An 18,616-nucleotide genomic window follows, 5' to 3' on the forward strand; every position below is an offset into this window, starting at 1 on the left:
ATAGCCATAATAACTTAAAAGTGTCAACAACCCTCCCAGCTGTTACCGGAATGGCAGGGTAAGCTCAGCCCACTTGCACACTCACTACTGAGACCACTTTCAATTGCATGTAGGACTTGCTGGGGGGAGGTGAGAGTGAGGGAGTAATTTATAAATTTGTTATTTGTTCCTAAACAAACACAAAACCCTCATTTTTTTTTACATAGGATACTCACCTATAGGTAGGTGGAAGATCACTCAACTAGCCAAAAACTTTTGCCCCAGGACTGCCACTTTGAGGTTAAAGAAGCTTGGGATGGATATCCTGACACCTCATGAGCCTGTTTGTTCCACAATACCAGAAAGATCGACAGCCCATGCAATAACGGTCACTGAGCGGGGAATCACTATGTGACTACATGAAGGCTATGTATACATGTAAACAATAGTTGTTCTGTCACTGACACAAACCAAAGATATTTACAGGGGATACTACTTTCGGCGAAGTTGGAAGACGAGCCATTACATTTTTAGTGAGGGTCAACTACCCATCTGCTACCTACGTGGGGGGGGGGGGGGGGGAATTCCGCTTACTCACACACCTGGATTGAGAACCCACTTTGCTTTTGGCTTAAAAAAAAAAAAAAAGACGTTTCTTTCTCTGCTCCAGCTTACCGGCCATTTGACTTTTTTCTTAATCTTATGTTGTTCTTTTTATATACAGTGCTGTATATGAAAACATTCTTGTAATGTTTTTACAGTACTGTATATATATTTCAAGCTTTTCTTTACAGTGAATGTTGCTGTTTGTGTGACAGCGTAGTGCGGCAGCTTCTTGAGGGCGGAGAACCTTCTCTTACCACCCTTCTGAGTGACCCGGCCTCCCCCACAGGGGTTGTCATTGTTTGGATACTCCTCCGTTCGGTTGTTAATGTCACTCTTTCCCTATGAGTTCTTGGAGGAAAACTGCTTGCGGCCCTCACAGAGCTTGACTTCGGTCTTTCTATTTCTCGCTAACAACGCTGCTCTCCCTCAGTATGAATGCGGCCAGCAGATCCTCTGTGGGTGAACACCTTTCCCGTTCACGGGTTAGGTTGCTCTCCCGAATTGTTTCTTCAGTACTTAAGTTGAAATAATAACTGCTTGTAATTCAACTTTTTCAGCTCTCGACGCCACATTCCTTCACACGGCGATGGGCCAACGGCCATTCTTAGCCGGCGGAGGGAGTGCATAACCTTTAACTGGTCCGCTCCCCCTTGGGAACCCCTTTCCCGCCAGGGGGTTGAGTGGTTCTCCTGAGTAGTTTTTTTGTCAGCTGAATTAATTAATTGAAATTCTTTTTCACAGTTCTTACGCTATCGCTCTACATCTCCTGACGGTGTCAGCCAGCGAAGGGAGTGTGCAGTCCTTAGTATATTTCTGTTCTCTAGGAGGACACCTTTCCCATTCGCGGATTAGGTGCTCCTCCCGAGGGAATTTTTCTATCAATTTCCTTTTACATTCCTCAGCTAGTGATGCCATACTGTACTTCTTCATTCGGCTAAGACAGCTGACATAGAAGAGCAGAACCGTTCGTTGCTGTGGAATCTGCTATCGCTCCACCGTCACAAGAAAAAGCAGGGAGCGCTGTCTTGAGATCCGCCTCCAGGGGTTGGGCATCTTTCCCTTTCGAGGGAGAGTTAGCCTCCGAAGGTGTTGGGCTGCTCTCCCTTCCGAGGGAGAACTCCCCTTCATCAGCTTCTGTTTAGCAACCATCCCGCGTGCAGGGAGAATTGCTGACAGCTACATCTCATCGCAACAGTTGCAGTTTCATCGCCAAAGACTACGCTCTTCCCCATGCTGAGCTGACTCTTCTGTCGGGGGTGGAGCAGTCCAAGGCGAGTCTCTCCTACGTGTGGTATTTTCTCTCGCTCGCAAGTGAGAACCCCCATAGACTCAGTTCCCGAGATCTTCGAGGAACCTACGTTTTTCTCCTCTGGCTCAGTCAGACAGGTTCCCTCCCCGGAGGAACCACCCAGACGTTCCCCTCCCGGCGGTTCGTCAGACTTCAGAGTTCATTAGAAGTGCTCCTCACAACCCTGGCATTCACCACCCCTGTGGTAAAACAGATGTCTCTACAACCCTGTCAAGGACAGTCTTGCTGCTCCTTCGGGCTTTCGTAACTACAGTAGTCAGCTGTTCGTCTCTTACCAGTTGCGCGTGTATTGCATCGCCTCTTAGTTCTCCTGTGATTGACAGCTTGCCAGTACCTAGGCATTCGCCAGATCTTGGGCAATCTCCTTCAGATCAGAGACAGTCGTCCCAACACTCTCCTTCTTGAGCTTCTCGTCGCTCATTAGGGCATCAGCATTCACCAATCCACCGTTCACAGCGCCTCATAAAGGTTCTTCCTCTCGTTCTCAGGTCTGCAAGCGCCGATCGACAGACGTAGATCGCCATTCACCCTTAGAGTGTAAGTCTTCTGTTTCCCACAGATTGACCCGCGATCAACGCTCTCTCGCCAGGATGTCCAGGACATCTCGCCGGAAAGACTTCCCCCAACGATTTCCTCTAATTTGGGAAGAACCTACCTTTAAGGAGCCCAAACAGCTAAGCAACCCTGTTATGTTCCTTCCCCGGTAGGATGAAACCATCGAAACCGCAGCAGTCTGCTTGTTCACACCACTCTCCCGTCCGGTCGTCAGTTGATCCTGGTAGGAACCCTGTCCTATAGTTTCAGAAACCCTCAGCTTTGATCCTCTCTGGGGACCTTTCGCCCAGCGCCGCAGTGGGCAAAGAGCCTTAGTTCAACACCCTGATCATAACAGTCCACCAAGAATTTATGGGAGGATTCCCACCTCAACAGTCGACCAGTACACCAACGATTCTGCTGGAGAAGTTATCTTCTGAAGCTGACCCCAAACGTAATTCTACAGTCACCCCTCCTCAGGAGCCCCTGGTATCTTCCATCTCTCCTCTGAAGAGGAAACGAGGAGTAGCTGAACTGCAGAACTCATCCCGTATCAAGCTGATACCAGTACGGACATTGAAGCAGAGGTTCAGCATCGTCCTTCCCACTCCTCTGTGAGTAAGCTCTAACCTTCATCTCTCGAGACAAGAGTTTCTTCCTCTTAGAGAAGAGTCGCTGGCAGGGTCTTTCCACCCCTTTCCCATCAAGATGGTTCCACTGGAACTACGACCAATATCCTGACCCTTACAGGAGGACGTCTCTCCTTCAGCAGGTGAGGCATGAAAGGAAGATCGTTCATGCCCAAGTCTTCAGCAAGGGCATCAAGACCTTTACAAGACAGTCCTAAACGATCATCTCCAAACCCTGCAGGGGCATCAGTAAGCGACACCCGTCGTGCTAGGGACGACCTCGGCCCACCCCGAGATGATGTCTCGTGGGTGGATGACTTTGATGACGATGACGACCATCCTCTAAGAGCTGCTAGTCTAAATCTATAGGAGGCCGAGCAGAAGGAGTCGGAGCATGCCTTCTGGCAGGTGGCCCCTCGAGAGGGCAAAGACTGGGTCTTGGACCATGTCTACGGCACTGTACTTGTGTGAACTACAAGTTCTCAGTGGCGAGAAAGGTATTAAGCTCTAAGGCTGACTCTTGTGCTTTACCCCTCTTAATGAAGGTGAGAGCTAGTGGATGACCACCTGGGAACACCTTCCCAGATGTGGAATTCCTTGTACCTCGTGTCACCAAGAAAATACCTCTCGGTTGCTACTTGAAAAGGGATTCTGTGGACATCATCGATGTTCTTATCCAAGAGATAACTCCCTTTTTCTCGTCCTAAAGGAGGTTGCCCTATGACAGGTCCCCTCCTACGAGTTTGGAGTATGCATCTCTTTCCAACAAGGAGAGAGAATTCGCAGCTCAACTACAAGAGTATACACTTTCTTTTTCTCCCACCTGTGGAAGTTAGAGGGTGATTCTCTCCTAACCTATGCGTTCTGAACATTCACGTCCGTCTCCGCCATTACGCCTGCAGACAGAACGATGTGTTTTCATCGAGGCCTCCAAGCCTCTTCTCCAGTTCCTTCCTCTTCTCCTGGAACAGAGTAGCTTTTCAAACTATGTTCGACAAGGAGAAGGCATTCAGTCAAACAAGCACTTAGTCCACAGGACTTCCTGGGTACATTCGACCACTAGGACTCTTACTGCTATATTCTGGAATGCCGTCATCAAGGAAGTATCTTCGACCATCTAGCAGTTCTCAAGAGAAGGTTTACTTTAGTATCAACCTAGTTTGGCAGGATCGGCTTCGTACCCTGAAGACTTAAGTACGACAGACTGATCCTAATAGACTCAGTAGCTGACCTTCGTTACCACTGAGACTTCACCCCGAGTTTACTGAGATTGAGGAATTTAAGTAAATCTCAAGAGACGCTTCCTAATTGGAGACAGGTACCCTTGGATATGTTCACTGTAGTCATGAAGTTTTTACCGCAGATCAACGGGATTCTAGGAGGATGACAGGAGTCTTCCCTCTACGAGACGCATTTTCAACCATTAGTGGTTACGTCTCTTAAGTCACCGTTTCGCTCAGGTTCATCAAGCCCACATTGGATTCCATTAAATCCAGCCTCTTCTGAGGCTAGAATAGGAGCAGGAGCAGGATCCCCCCTATGAGACCCGTGCAGGATACGTACCGAAAAGATGGTTGATAAATAGAATCTTCGCCGAGAAGTCAACCTCCTCGGCCCTTCCCCGGATTGAACTCGCTCCAGATGCATCAAAGAAAGGGGGAGGGGGGGGGGTTGCTTTACCACTCGGCCTCCAGGCTCTGGTCAGGGTCTGAACAGTACCATCTCTTAAACCTTCCAGAGATGAGGGCAACCTTCCTAAGGACAAGGGGAACCCCCTTCAAGGAAAACTCCAACTTGAGCTCTGGCTCGTTTCACAGACATCATCAGATGTCGACCTTTTACTTGAGCTACAACTCGTGGATGGGCCACGGAGTGCATTCAAGAGGATTGCTCTAGGTGCTGGAACTCTCCCTTCCGAAGGAGAATCCTTCCAAACACTGGTCAACGATCTTCTTGCTCGTCGGGAGAATAGCCAACTATGGCAGCAGATGTTTATCACGTCTTTCCCATCCGTGGAAAAGACTTCCTTCAACCGTTGGTCTCCCCTTCAGAGAATTCTTCCAGCAAAGAGAGGGATTCATCCACTCCCCTGCTGAGCGAGTAGTCCCTCCACCAGCCACTGTGCAGCAATCTTCCTGCTTGCTGGAAGGATCGCCAACAACGGTAGCAAACAGTGGTTGTCTCTGCCATCCTCGAGAGAATCTCCTTTGCCTGGTTGGCCTCCTCTCCAAGGGGATTCCTCCGACAGGAATTGGGTTCACCCATTCTCTGACATTGCCCTTCAGAGCAGGCCTCGTGATCAGCAGTCTTGTCTCAGAAGACTCGCCTCACCTGACATAGATCCTGAGGTCTTACAGGAATTGGATTCCTCCATATCCCGCCCTTGATCTTCAGGAACAGGCTATCATACTCGTCTTGCCAGCAAGACTCTTCTGGCTCCGCAGACTAGTCTCGCCAGCAAGATTCGTCTTGCCTAGCAGACTCGTCATGCCCAGTTGACTCTTCTGCAACTTCCGACAGAGATCCCGAAATAACCGCTTCAGCATCTGTAACAGCCACATATGAATATCTTTCACAAAGCAGTAGCTTCGCTGCAATGTCATGCCTGGAGACTATCCAGTTCCTCTTCTCTTAAGTCTCTCTTCCCCAACAGGTTACAAAAAGGATGTCTGAATACCTGCGTAGATCTTCGACTTCAGCCATCCAGACTAAGTGGACTGTAAGTTGGTATCATGGAAGAGGTATCCCACCCTCGATGCCACCATGCCAGCATTAGGGGAGTTGCTTGGGTATCTTCGGGAGGAAAGCTTCTCTCGGTCTCGGCAACGATAGGCCACTGCTAGTCCTTGAGCCTCGCCTTCCGACCGAAAGGAATTAACCTTTCTTCCACGTCGGCATCGCCCCTCCTCATACAGAGTTTTGAGCCTACAGACCCTTTGTCGGAAAGTAGACCTTAATTCAAGACTCAAAGCAGCAGATGTTCACCTGACCTCAATGACAGATCTAACACTCCTGTTGGCTTCATCCAAAAGAGTTGGTGAACGTCATAGGACGCCCTTAATGTCTCTCATTCCTGACGATGGGTCTGGGAGTCCTTCACAGCATGACCAATGATCAAGATCAATGATCAATGGTTAGTAAGCCAAAGAGAGACCGGAGGCCCTACCCTAAGGAAACTTCAAGAGCTCGCCCCCGAGTGTCGGCACTCTTCGTCAGCTCTGGGAAAGTCAAGAGAAGGATCACCAAGAACACGTTCTCGACTCAGATTTGCAAGGTCATGGACCAACCATCGAATCCTTATCCTTCTTCTCATAGAGGAGCTCATAACGTTAGGTGCACGAGTACATCCTATCGTTTATGAGATTACTTTGTGATGCAGACCTTGTCAGCGGGCGTGTAGAAGCGTCAAATAACATTCACCTCCATTACCTGCAAGACGTGACCCACAGGAACATGGAGACGTTCTCCATGGATCTTCAGGTTCCTTGATGGACAAGTAGCAAATGAGGGATGGTAGAGTTTAACCATGGTTTAGTCTGGGATGAATGACAGAGAATAACAGGTTCTTTCTTTCTATCATCTTCCACCCTGTGGAGTAACAGGACCCACAGTATTCTAAAAAGCTGACCTCCACTGTCTGCAGGTAAAACCATTTCTCTTGTGTAACCTAATATAGATAGATATACTCGTTACGTCCCCATACCCCCTGGCGAGGTGGGATTGAGTAACGTCCATGGTACTCTTGGAAGAGTTCAATGACTCTGAGAACTCTTACCTGGACCAGTCACAGTGCTAGTATCACAAGCACATAGCTTGCATAGGCCGCGGACCATGCATACCATGGTTTTAGCGAGGTGTAGGGTTTCCACCAATTATGTGCAAAACACATACAGGTGTAGGGAAAAACTGCAGGTCAAAGCCAAAAGCCAGTTAGCATGGACTTCTACCCTCCTAAAGGGTAAGTCAACCGCCATAGATAACGTTGGTTTGTATTAATGGCTGAACAAATGACAAATTTGGAGGTAATATGTTATTTTCATTAGTAAAATAAATTTTTGAATATACTTACCCGATAATCATGTAGCTGTCAACTCCGTTGCCCGACAGAATTCTACGGGAGGGATACGCCAGCTATCACTATACTAGAAGGGGGTGTACTCACAAGCGCCACCTGTGGCCAGGTACTACAGTACTTGTTGTTGACGCCACCTCACTTTTTCCTCGGTCCACTGGTTCTCTATGGGGAGGAAGGGTGGGTCAATTAAATCATGATTATCGGGTAAGTATATTCAAAAATTTATTTTACTAATGAAAATAACATTTTTCAATATTAAACTTACCCGATAATCATGTAGCTGATTCACACCCAGGGGGGTGGGTGAAAAACCAGTGTACAAGACTAAAGGATAGCTAAGTATCCCGTATTTCATATAATCAGTTATCCACAATAACAATGAAATAATAAGTACCTGGTAAGGAAGTCGACTTGAACCGTTACTCTGCCTTTAATAAGATCGTCTTCCTTACTGAGCGCAGCGTTCCTCTTGGAAGGCTGAATCAACTCAAAGGTGCTAAAGTATACAGGGCTGCAACCCATACTAAAGGACCTCATCACAACCTTTAACCTCGGCGCTTCTCAAGAAAGAATTGACCACCCGCCAAATCAGCAAGGATGTGGAAGGCTTCTTAGCCGACCGTACAACCCATAAAAAGTATTCAAGAGAAAGGTTAAAAGGTTATGGGATTATGGGAATGTAGTGGCTGAGCCCTCGCCTACTACTGCATTCGTTGCTACGAATGGTCCCAGGGTGTAGCAGTACTCGTAAAGAGACTGGACATCTTTGAGATAGAATGATGCGAACACTGACTTGCTTCTCCAATAGGTTGCATCCATAACACTCTGCAGAGAATGGCTCTGTTTGAAGGCCACTGAGGTAGCCACAGCTCCCACTTCATGTGTCCTTACCTTCAGCAAAGCAAGGTCTTCTTCCTTCAGATGAGAATGTGTTTCTCTAATCAGAAGCCTGAATAGTAAGAAACTGAGTTCTTAGAACTTGGAAAAGAAGGTTTCTTGATAGCACACTATAAGGCTTCTGATTGTCCTTGTAAAGGTTAAGACCTTTTTAGATAGTACCTAAGAGCTCTAACTGGGCAAAGTACTCTCTTCAGTTCGTTCCCCACCAAGTTGGACAGGCTTGGGATCTCGAACGACTTAGGCCAAGGACGTGAAGGAAGCTCGTTTAGCAAAAACCGAGCTGCAAGGAACATGTAGCCGTTTCAGATGTGAAAACAATGATCCTGCTGAAGGCGTGGATCTCACTTACTCTTTTAGCTGTTGTCAAGCACACGAGGAAAAGAGTTTTTAATGTGAGGTCCTAAAAAGAGGCTGATTGGAGAGGTTCAAATCTTGATGACATAAGGAACCTTAGGACCACGTCTAGATTCCAGCCTGGAGTGGACAACCGACGTTCCTTTGAGGTCTCAAAAGACCTAGGGAGGTCCTGTAGATCTTTGTTGGTGGAAAGATCCAAGCCTCTGTGGCGGAAAACCGCTGCCAACATACTTCTGTAACCCTTGATCGTAGGAGCTGAAAGGGATCTTACTTTCCTTAGATATAACAGGAAGTCAGCAATCTGGGTTACAGTGGTACTGGTTGAGGAAACTGCATTGGTCTTGTACCAGCTACGGAAGACTTCCCCTTGAGACTGATAGATTCTGAGAGTGGATGTTCTCCTTGCTTTGGCAATCGCTCTGGCTGCCTCCTTCGAAAAGCCCCTAGCTCTTGAGAGTCTTTCGAAAGTCTGAAGGCAGTCAGACGAAGAGCGTGGAGGATTGGGTGTACCTTCTTTACGTGAGGTAGACTTAGAAGGTTCACTCCTAGAGGAAGAGTCCTGGGAATGTCGACCAGCCATTGCAGTACCTCTAAGAACCATTCTCTCGCGGGCCAGAGCGGAGCCAACCAACGTCAGCCGTGTCCCTTTGTGAGAGGAGAACTTCTGAAGTACCCTGTTGACAATCTTGAACGGCGGGAATGCATACAGGTCGAGATGGAACCAATCCAGCAGAAAAGCATCCACGTGAACTGCTGCTGGGTCTGGAATCGGAGAACAATACAACAGGAGTCTCTAGGTTATCGAGGTAGCGAACAGATCTATGGTTGGCTGACCCCACAGGGCCCAAAGTCTGCTGCAAACATTCTTGAGAAGGGTCCACTCTGTGGGGATGACCTGACCCTTCCGGCTGAGGTGATCTGCCATGACATTCATACCACCCTGAATGAACCTCGTTACCAGTTAGCTTTCGATCTTTAGACCAGATGAGTAGGTCCCTTGCGATCTAGAACAACTTCCACGAAAGAGTCCCTCCCTGCTTGAAGATGTAAGCCAGGGCTGTGGTGTTGTCAGAGTCCACCTCCACCACTTTGTTAAGCTGGAGGGACTTGAAGTTTATCAAGGCCAGAATAACCGCCAACAACTCCTTGCAATTGATGTGAAGTGTCCTTTGCTCCTGATTCCATGTTCCCGAGCATTCTTGTCCGTCCAAAGTCGCACCCCAGCCCGTGTCTGATGCGTCCGAGAGGAGACGGCGGTCGTGTTTCTGAACAGCCAAAGGTAGACTTCCTTGAGAAGAAAGCTGTTCTTACACCACGCGAGAGAAGACCTCCTCTCTTCGGAAACAGGAACTGAGACCGTCTCTAGCGTCATGTCCTTTATCCAGTGAGCAGCTAGATGATACTGAAGGGGGGGGAGGTGGAGTCTCCCTAACACGATGAACAGGGCCAGCGATGAAAGTGTCCCTGTTAGACTCATCCACTACCTGACTGAGCATCGGTTCCTTCTCAGCATGCTCTGGATGCATTCTAGGGCTTGGAAGATCCTTGGGGCCGACGGAAAAGCCCGAAAAGCTCGACTCTGAAGATCCATACCCAAGGAGACAATGGTCTGGGATGGGACGAGCTGAGACTCCTCAAAATTGACCAGGAGGCCCAGTTCCTTGGTCAGATCCATAGTCCATTTGAAAATCTCCAGACAGCGATGACTTGTGGGAGCTCTTAAAAGCCAGTCGTCTGACGGAGCCGGACACAAGATCATGGTACTGCTGCACAGTCTGTGAACTGTCAACCATGGGCAAGCGAGGAAGTACAGTGACAACCCGAATCTGTCTAGACTGTCTGGGTCGTACAGACAACTCCTTATCGGGTTGCTGAGGTTGCCGCACTGCGTCACAACAAGTCACTTCTGCTGGTTGTTGAACGTCTTCCCCGTGACACATTGACTCCGTAAACAAAAAATCCTCTAACAAGGACTAAGCTTGGACTGCATGTCTTGCAACACAGCTCAAGGTCTATGGGAGCAGGTGTGGTAACAGACGGGATTAGCGACTGAAGTGGAACCATTACCTTCCCTGGAAGCATGTTATGCTTAAATAAAAGTCCATAGGAGGCTACGCAGCTAAAGGCTCCCTCCAAATGACAGAGTCCTCAAGGGAATATCAGAAGGAGGGAGAAAAGAACTTTCTCATCTACAGGGACCATATCCTAGAAAAGCTAAGTTCTCTCAGTGAGGGTTTCACTGGTGCAAAAGCAGCAGACTAAAAGGCAACGTTATGAAACTGCTTGACAGTCTAGTGAGTTGGCAACAACCAAAGATGTGTGACTGAGAAGCATGCGGTAAGGTATGCAGAGCATGTTGTATGCAGAGTATGCTGTATGCAGAGCATGCTGTATGTAGAGCATGTTGTATGCAGAGCATGCTGAATGCAGAGCATGCTGTATGCAGAGCATGCTGAATGCAGAGCATGCTGAATGCAGAGCATGCTGTATGCAGAGCATGTTGTATGCAGAGCATGCTGTATGCAGAGCATGCTGTATGTAGAGCATGTTGTATGCAGAGCATGCTGAATGCAGAGCATGCTGTATGCAGAGCATGTTGTATGCAGAGCATGCTGTAAGCAGAGCATGCTGTATGTAGAGCATGCTGTAAGGTAAGCAGAGCGTGTGCATGGCGTTTAACATTTCTCAGAAATTCCATGACCAGTGCTAGAGTGCTTTATGCATGCTTGCATGGGGTTTTAATATCAACATAATATTTACCTTACATTCATAACTCATGATTCATATTTTTGCCATATTTTGCGATATTGTTAAAAATATATTGCAAGGAATACAAATATATTTTTATAAGTAATACAAATAACCTCCATTATCATAATGTTTGAAAATGGAGGTAAGGTATGCTGAACAGCAGAGTCAGAACGAGCTGGAACAACAATAGTTGTGGTTTCCTCTTCAAGACTCTGTTGAGGGAACACCTGAGGCTCAGTCTGCAAAGGCTGATCAAAGGAAGTAGCAGAAGGTAGGCGCATGGGTGGAGGAGGCTGACTCCTGGCATGAGTGGCTGAACTCAAGGGTTGCGCTTGCTGAGTGGTTGGCGGATGCGCAGTAGCAAGTTCCTGAGGAACGAGTTGAGGTTCCTGCGGTGTGAGCTGAGAGCGAAAAGGTAGTGGCTGCGCAGAACGCAGTAAAAGTCTCGCAAGTTGAGGCTCCTGAGGCGCAAGGCTAAGGTGTTGAGGTGCTTGCCTTGAGGAGGGTTGAGCTCGCTGCAGCGAGAGCTGAGGAGACTGACTCATGGATGGGAGAGGTTGTTGTACCTCAAGCGAGTGTTGCCTCACTGGTGGAACAGCAAGTGGAAGCGGAGGAAGAGAGGTATAAGCCTCCTGTTCCCATTGCTGAGGTTGCCTTAAGGAAGGCGGAGGGAGCTGCACACCACTGGGATCAGTAAACTCATAACGTGGCTCAACATCGTACGCCTGGCAGGCGGTACTGCGGTCAGGCGGAGCGAGCGCAGGCGGAGGGAGCGCAGGCGGAGCGAGCGCAGGCGGAGCGAGCGCAGGCGGAGCGAGCGCAGGCGGAGCGAGCGCAGGCGGAGGCGCAACCTTCTCAGCCCGACACTCACGCATCAAGACCGAAAGTTGTGACTGCATGGACTGCAGTAGAGTCAACTTGGGGTCGGCAGACACTAAGGTCTGCTGAGGTAAAGCCTTAACAGCAGAGATCTGTTGCGGCAGAACCTTACTCCTCTTAGGCGGAGTGCATTCAACTGATGACTGAGGAGAGTCAGAGCTAACCCAATGACTGCATCCGGGTTGTTGAACTCTAACTTCGTACGTCTGGCATAGGTCTGGACTTTACGTTTAAGAGGTCTTGAGACCTGAGACCAGCGTTTTCTCCCCTAAATTTCTTCTGCAGACGAGCAAAATAAGGGCTCAATCGTCTGCGGGTGGGAGTGACGGTCTCGGTAAGACACGCCCGCAACCACCGAGGATACTTCTGTGCGCCGATCAAGGCCTGCTGAACCCTTTTGCCCTTCGACATTGCTTCTCCCCTGGGCTTGGGAGCTTGCAAGAGGTCCCGGACTGGGAGGACGACTGGCGCGCACAGAAGTACCCTCACGCACAACACTGACACACTTTGCGCTAATCACTTATCACTTTGATTTTCTGTTTGCACTTATTTCACTGAACTCGAAACTTTAAGTGGTTTGTACCTGAAACACGCAATTCTATCCTTTCTCAAAAGTTAGTACAGTAATTGCGAAAACAGAATTACAATGTAACAGAAAAATCTAATGAAAGATAAATAATTCAGTGGCTGGAAAGAGACTAAACACTAGATCACTCTAGAAACGTTTACCTTCTTCCCCTAAAGAGACTAGGGAGAAGAGCAAAAACGATAACAACGTTACTCGCTTGAATGAAACGTTTATCCTCCTCTTTCTCCCTCCGTCTCTATCTCTCTCTCTCTCTCTCTCTCTCTTGACTTAGAACCTGAGAGAAGAGCCCAATCATAAATATCGTTAAAACATATTATTGTTAAAGGAAAAAACTGAAATATTTCCCAAAATGAAAAGTTCCTTTATTAGGATTAAAACCATTAAGTTAAGAAAGAATGAACAAAACGCTAGACACGGTTACTCTTACTGCAACGTGACACCGTGAAAATTCTTTCTCTATCGTAACGATAGAGCGCAAGTTGAACGTTCTGAACGTCAACAACTGCAGAGACAAAACAAAACGTTAGTTCAACTTTGAAAACAGTACGAGACTATCAAAGAAATTCTTTCAAAGACATTAAAATAGCATAATATGTTAACAGGTAAAACCGAAATGACGGGCTCAATGTTAATTAACTTCGGTACCAAGAAAAGACCGCCTACTATTAGGAAGGTCGAATATAAATAAATATAAAAATTAATTTTAATAAGTTTATAATAAAAGGAAGTTAATCGAAGAGGCCTATAAGAGGCGGAGAGATATAAAATAAATCTATAACTTTTGTTAAGCAAAATTAAGAAAGAGAGTCTATACTCTCTTAGACACCAACACTTCCGTCTAAGGGAAGGGTCGGCCATTTAAAGGTGAAAGAGAGTTCATACTCTCTTCGTCACCATAATTAATCAAATTAATTCCAAAAGCTAACTAAGCTAATATAGAAGTTTCCAGTATAGCGAATAGCTGCAAATTTTAGAGAAATACTTCACCAAACCGTGAACAATACTCCAAAATCATAAGCGTATCCAAGAACGTCTTGCCGGAAGCACGACAGAGGAAAAAGTGAGGTGGCGTCAACAACAAGTACTGTAGTACCTGGCCACAGGTGGCGCTTGTGAGTACACCCCCTTCTAGTATAGTGATAGCTGGCGTATCCCTCCCGTAGAATTCTGTCGGGCAACGGAGTTGACAGCTACATGATTATCGGGTAAGTTTAATATTGAAAATTGTATTTTTCCGAACAATACAAACCTGTAGCAGCTATCACTGGATGTAAGAAGGTGTCCAAAGGTCTGTGGGCACAGTCTTTATGTAAAGAATGGGCAGTGAAGGTGGCTTGTCTTTTCTAAACATGACAAATTCGTAGATAATTTGTATTTTTCCTAACTATACAAACTTAGCTATTTAATAGGGGTTATTACTTTTGGCGTAGCTGAAATGACGAGCCATTAGAATTTTAACGAGAATTTACTACCCCACCGCTAGTTAGCAGGGGGGTAGGGAGGGTAGCTTGCTAACCACCCCCCCCCCCCTCACACACACCTGTGCTTGAGCTCACTTTGCTTGGAGGTAGGACTTCAAGGGGGATAGGGCTGGCAGGCAAGTTTTATTAAATAGCTAAGGTTTGTATAGTTAGGAAAAATACAAATTATCTACGAATTTGTCATTTGTTCCGTAACTGACATACAAACCATGCTATTTAATAGGGGTGACTCACCCATTAGGAAGGGTGGAAAGTCCCAGCCAGTACTGGCTTTTGGCTTTGCCAGGGGACTCATTATTTGAGTGTGTCAGCACTCAACAATGAGGAGTCCCTGCACCTCACTAGAACCTTGCTACGCAAGGACTGCGGCCTACGCAAGCTGTGTGTGAAGGTATAATAAAGTGTGACTCGTCTTAAGAAGTTGACCTGTAGTCCTCTAGATGGAAACTTTAGGCTAGGACTCTCCCAATACCACCTAATCAGGGTATGGGGACGTGACAGTATTAGCTTAATACTAGGAACACAAGGAAACATGGTTTACCTGCAATGGTTTGAGGTCAGCTGTGCAGAGAACCCAGGATGCTGCTTTCCCCAAGAGAGGGGAAGATGAAGAAAAGAATAAGGGCCAGACATACCTTTTCATTCATGCAGACTAAGACCGGGTAACAATGCCCTCAACCTTATGCTACTTGTCCACTAAGGAGCCTGAGGTTCTAAACCAGCTGTTGTGCAGCCACCACAGGGCCGATAGAGAACTTATCGAGCCTCCTGTGGGTCACATCTTGCAGGTAATGTGCTGTGAAGGTCGTCTGACACTTCCACATCCCAGCCTGAAGAACCTGCGTCACTGAGAAATTCTTCCTGAAGGCCAGGGACGTAGCTACGCTCCTGACAACATGTGCTCTAGGGTGTCGTGACGGAGGAGGGTCTGGATTCAGGGACAGATGGATCACCCTGCGAATCCATGCCGAGATGGTGTTCTTGGTGACCCTCCTCTTAGTCCTCCCAGTGCTAACAAACAATGCCTGCACCTGAGGACAGACTGCAGCTGTTCTTTTGAGATAAAACCTCAGACTCCTTACTGGACACAGTAGGAGATGGTCTGGGTCATCTGTTACAGAACGAAGACTCGAAATCTGGAAGGAGTTGAACCGAGGGTCCGGCACCCCCGGATTCCGAGTCTTAGCAATAAACTCAAGGACGAATTTGAATGTTACCTCCCCATCCCCTTGAATGGGCGATTTCATATGAGACTGACTCGCTTGGCCGATGCCAAAGCTAGTAGGAACACCGTCTTCAAAGTTAGGTGGCGTTCTGAAGCCTGGCGTAATGATTCATAGGGAGGTCTCTTAAGGGACCTGAGAACTCGAACCACGTTCCATGGAGGAGGTCTCACTTCCGACTGAGGGCAGGTAAGTTCATAACTTCGTATGAGTAGGGAAAGTTCCAGCGAGGAAGAAATGTCCATTCCTTTGATCCTGAAGGCTAGACTTAAGGCTGAGCGATAGCCTTTCACTGCCGAGACTGAAAGGCGCATTTCTTCCCGCAAATACACAAGGAACTTCGCTATTGCTGGAAGAGTGGCATCGAGTGGAGAGATACCCCTTCCACGACACCAACCACAGAAGACTTTCCACTTTGCCTGGTAGACAGATGCGGATGATTTTCGCAGATGTCCAGACATCCTAATCGCAACTTGCTGCGAAAATCCTCTCTCAGCGAGGAGATGCTGGATAGTCTCCAGGCGTGAAATTGTAGCAAAGCTACGGCTTTGTGGAAGATGTTGGCATGTGGTTGTCTGAGTAGATCGTGTCGTGGAGGGAGTTCTCTTGGAAGTTCCGTTAGGAGTTGCAGAAGGTCCGGAAACCATTCCGCGTGATGCCATAGCAGAGCTATGAGGGTCGTTGAAAGATTGACCGATATTCTGGTCTTGTTGAGCACCCTCCTCATCAGACAGAACAGGGGAAAGGCGTATACGTCGATGTTGTCCCACCGTTGTTGGAAGGCATCTTGCCAGAGCGCCTTGGGGTCCGGGACTGGGGAGCAGTAGAGTGGAAGCTTGAAGTTCAACGCTGTCGCAAACAGATCCACAGTCGGGGAACCCCACAAAGTCATGACTTTGTTGGCTAATAGATGATCCAAAGACCACTCGGTACTCACTATCTGAGACACTCTGCTCAGATTGTCGGCGAGCACATTCCTTTTGCCTGGAATGAAACGTGCCGATAGTGGGATCAAGTGGACTTCGGTCCATCTCAATATCTCTACTGCAAGATGGGATAGCTGCTTCGAAAAAGTACCTTCTTGCTTGTTGATGTAAGCCACTACTGTGGTGTTGTCGCTCATCACCACCACCACAGAGTGACCCGCCAGGTATTGTTGGAACTGCTGAAGGGCCAAGAAAACAGCCTTCATCTCTAAAAGATTTATATGGAGGCACTTTTCTGATTCTGACCACAGGCCTGAGGTCCTGTGGTGTAGAACGTGGGCTCCCCACCCTTTCTTTGAGGCGTCCGAAAACAGCATCAAATCCGAGGGGAGGACGAGAAGATCCACTCCTATTCATAGGTTCTCGTCTGTCACCCACCACTGGAGGTCCGTCCATTCCGCAGGTCCCATAGGGATCATGACGTCCGGGGAATCGCACCGGAGAGATCTCATTCTGAGGCGACCGGTGGGAACTAGACGAGCCAAAGATGAGAGGTGACCGAGGAGACGTAACCACGATTGGGCTGGAAGCTCTTCTCGTCTGAGAAAAGGGCTTGCGACCTTCCTCAGCCTTGCTATCCTGTCGTCTGATGGGAAGGCTTTGTGGAGATTGGTGTCTGTAATCATGCCCAGGTATACCAGTCTTTGAGTGGGAAGCAGAGAAGACTTCTCGAGATTTACCATGATCTCCAGATCCTGGCAAAGTCCCAGAAGTTTGTCTCGGTGTTGAAGAAGGGATGACTCCGAGTCTGCTAGGATCAGCCAGTCGTCCAGATAACGGAGGAGACGGATGCCGATCCTGTGTGCCCACGAAGATATTAGGGTGAACACTCTGGTGAAAACCTGTGGTGCTGTGGAGAGACCAAAACACAGCACCTTGAACTGGTATTCCTTGTTGTCTAGGCTGAATCTTAAGTACTTCCTTGAAGACGGATGGATTGGGATCTGGAAGTTCGCATTCTTCAGATCCAGTGTACACATGAAGTCTTGAGGTCTCACTGCAAGTCTGACCGTGTCTGCGGTCTCCATGCTGAACGAAGTTTGTCTTATTCAGAGCCGAGAGGTTGATGACTTGTCTCCAGCCTCCAGACGCCTTCTTTACAAGAAAGATTCGACTGAAGAAGCCTGGGGACCCGTTGAGGACCTCCTGGAGAGCGCCCTTCTTCAACATGGTCTGGACTTCTGCCCGAAGGGCCTGCCCCCTTGCTGATCCCATGGCATGGGAGCTCAACGACACTGGATTCGTCGTCAGGGGAGGTAGAGATATTGTGAACGGGACGCGATATCCCTGACTGATTACGGAAATCGTCCAGGAATCGGCCCCGAGTTGCTGCCACCTGTCTGCGCAACTTTGAAGGCATCCCCCCCACTGGTGGACATGCAGAGGGACTGCCAATCCCAGCGTTTGCGGCCTCGGCTGCTCCCTCTAGCATTCTTCCCTCCCCTGGAGGGCTTCTTGCCTTTCCTGTCCTTAACAGGAAAGGGCTTAGACACCACTGTCTTCGCTGCTGTTGTTGGTTTCGTGGTCTTGGTAGGACGGGGCTGCTGGGGTGCTGGAGGCTTAGAGGGCTTGGATGTCAAAGCCCTATGTAGGAGGGAGTCTTGGTGGGACTTCCTCCACCTCTCAGCAGCATGCTCCACGTCCTTAGGCTCAAACAGGTTCGTTCCCATCACAGAAGAATGTCTGAGCCTGCTTATCTCGGTGCTAGGGACCTTCTGATGGAACCTCTCAGACACCGCATCCCGATGTTTCAGGATGGTGTTTGCCCACAAGTTCGAGACTTGGTGGGCCAGAAACTCGATCGTGCGAGTGCCTGAGAGTAGAAAAGTCTCCATAGCTTTCCTGGTACGTTCTTTGGATAAATCCTCCAAACATATCAGGATACCTAAGGTCCCTAACCAGATATCCAGCCATGAAGTGGCCTGCATGGCACACTTCGCAACCTTCTCCTGATTAAGGATCTCAGTCGCCGAGAATGAGACCTGCCGGTTGGAGAGCCTCTCAAGAGGGACTCCCCTGATAAGCTCTTCCAAAGAATGGTGAAGGGGAAGAGCTAAACAAGGCTCCTCTACGATCTCGAAGTACCTCCTCTGCTGCACACGAGGAGGTGGGAGAAGCTTGTTGCCGGCACTGGATCGGCTGGAGGAGGCTAACTCGGAGAGCTGGACTGCAATCTTGTCCCTGGAACTCTTAACCCCTTGAGACCAGGGCAAAGCTGCACTGGCCTTAGAGGGTTTTTGAGTCCCAAAAACTCGGTCCAAGACCCTGTCTTTGCCCTCTCGAGGAGGAATCTCTGGGTCAGCAAACCCATTGAGAGT

At 48.3% G+C, this 18,616-nt stretch overlaps 1 protein-coding gene across 1 annotated transcript in view; it reads right to left on the minus strand.

The window, feature by feature from the left end:
- LOC137627794 (RPA-interacting protein A-like) overlaps positions 1-18,616 on the minus strand; it is a 79,325-nt gene that overhangs the window by 47,140 nt on the left and 13,569 nt on the right.

Source organism: Palaemon carinicauda, chromosome 35, assembly GCF_036898095.1.
Source record: "Palaemon carinicauda isolate YSFRI2023 chromosome 35, ASM3689809v2, whole genome shotgun sequence".
In the NCBI taxonomy this organism is placed as follows: domain Eukaryota; kingdom Metazoa; phylum Arthropoda; class Malacostraca; order Decapoda; family Palaemonidae; genus Palaemon; species Palaemon carinicauda.